The sequence below is a fragment of the Chinchilla lanigera genome, unplaced genomic scaffold (genome assembly GCF_000276665.1).
Source record: "Chinchilla lanigera isolate Chin_1 unplaced genomic scaffold, ChiLan1.0 scaffold00171, whole genome shotgun sequence".
Classification (NCBI taxonomy): Eukaryota; Metazoa; Chordata; class Mammalia; order Rodentia; family Chinchillidae; genus Chinchilla; species Chinchilla lanigera.
Genome location: NW_004955572.1, coordinates 967,341 through 969,817, shown reverse-complemented (window position 1 = coordinate 969,817; position 2,477 = coordinate 967,341).

Genomic DNA, 2,477 nt, shown 5'->3' with positions numbered 1-2,477 from the left:
GGATAGTTTTGCAGGGTACATCAGTCTGGGTTGGAAGTTGTTTTCTTTCAGGACCTGAAATATTTCACTCCAAGGTATTCTTGTCTTGATGGTTTGTGTTGATAAATCTGCTGTGATTCTGCTGGGCATTCCTTTATAGGTGGTCTGTTTTCTTCGCTAAGAGCTTCCAGTATTCTGTTCTTTTGTTGAATTTCTGGGATCTTGATCACTATATGTCTGGGTGTATATTTATTTTGTTTATGTTTGGCTGGAGTTCTATATGCTTCACTTACCCAGATGTCCAATTCTTTTTCCATGCTTGGGGAATTTTCTGCTATTACTTCTGCAAATAGCCTTTTTATGTCATTTTTGCTGACACCTGATATTTCATTGATACCTATTAATCTTACATCATCTTTCTTTGCTTTGTCTTGCTGAATTATTTGAATTGTTATTTCTTGGCTTCTTGTTATTTTTAAGTAATCCTTCCTTTCATGGTCATTTGTAGCAATGCTGTCTTCAAGGTCTGAAAGTCTATCTTCTGCTTCATTCAAGCGATTTTGCCAGCTTTTGATGGAAGTTTTAATTTCCTGGATATCTGTTTAAATCTGTTTCATGTATTTCAGTTCTTTCCTATATTGTTCATTCAAGGTTTCCATTAATTTACTATACTCCTCTTTTTTCTTTTCTATGTCTTCTTTAGATGTGCTGAGCAATTCTTTCATTATTATTGTCATTTCTTTTTTTACCTCAGAGGTTATTTCTGATCTGATGTCTTCGATGGCCTGATGGAGTTGTTTCTTTACTTCAGCTACTATCACTTCAGAAATTTCAAATGTATGATTTCCAAGCTCTTCTGTGTTGCTATCTCCTGGACCTTTCTGGGTGGGGTGGAGATCTGCAATTGCATTTTGCTCCTTTAATTGTCATTTGCAGAGGTTCAGAGGTCCAGAGGTTCCCTGGAGCTCAGCCTCACTTCCAGGATAATGTCAGAGTGGCGGGGTAAGGCCCCAAAGGTCCCAGGTGCTTAGTGTGCCTCCCTTGATTGTGTGTGCAAGCACGGTATGATCCCAAATGATCCCACAGCTGTCCAGGGCTCAGCTTGGCTCCTTCCTAGGGATTCCCCAAGACATCTGCATTTCAGCCCTGTTTCCACCGGCCATAATAGTAGGTAGGTCATGGTTATGGAAGCTCAAGACACTGCTTGAGACCCAGTCCAGTTCCCATGCCAATGGGTGGGGGGTGAGGGCACTGTCACTGAGGCTGCTGAAGCTGTCTGAGGCTCAGTTTAGCTCCCCTGAAGGTGTGGGGTGGGGGCAGGGAGTGGCACCCAAAGCTCTTGAAATTGTCTGGGGCTCTGCCTGGCTCCCAAGCTGGTGGGGTAGAGGTGGGGCCGATTCACAGGTGTTTCCAAAGCTGTCCAAGGTTCAGCTCAGTTCCAATGGGGGAAGAGGTGCAAGAAACAGTCCCCCAGGCCCCTGAAGCTGTCTGGGGCTCTGCCTGGCTCCCAAGATCATTGGGGAGGGGTTGTGGTGGCTCACTGGCAATTCTGAAGCTGAGCGAGGTTCAGCTCAGCTCCCCCTTCTTCTTTTGTTACCTTTACACTATTTCTTTCTCTTGCCAAATTGCTCTAGTTAAAATTTCAAATATGTATATTCAGACAGAAGTGATTAAAATTAAACATCCTTGCCTCATTCCTGATTTTAGAGGACATAATTTTAGTTTGTTCCTCGTTCAGACTAATCTTGGCTGTGGATTTTAATGGTCTTTACTATATTGAGGCATGATCATTCAATATCTAGTTTCCCCAGAGCTTTTTATCATGAGAGGATGTTGAATGCTTTTTCTGCATGCACTGAGATGATCATGTGATTTTTTTCCTTGATTCTATTTATGTGGTGTGTTACATGTATTAATTTGTGTACACTGAACCATCCTACATCCCTGTAATGAAATCAACTTGATCATGGTTTATGATCTTTCCAATGTGTTGGTGATTTCAGTTTGTGAGTATTTTATTAAGGATTTTTGCATCTATACTCACCAAGGGGAATGTTCTATAGTCTTCTTTGTGTAGTTTTCTAGTAGTGAGGTTTTGATATCAAGCTGATGTTGGATTCAAAATAATTAGCTAGGAAGCATTCCTTCATTTTCCATTTCATGGAACAGTTTGAGGAACATTTGTAGTATTTCTGTAAAGGTCTGGTAAAATTCAGCAGTGCACCCATCTGGTCCTAGGCTTTTCATTGTTGAGAGACTTTTATTACTATTTCAATTTCATTGTTTATTACTGTGCTCTTCAGGATTTTTAATATCTTCTCGGTCCAGTTTTGGTAGATTATAGGTATCTAGAACTTTAACCATTTCTTCTAGATTCTCCAATTTATTAGAATGTAGGTTTTCAAAAATAGTCCCTAATAACTTTGGATTTTAGTTGGATCTGTTTCTTTTTTTTTATTTTAAAGATAAAAGGAGGGAAACATTAACAGACATACAAC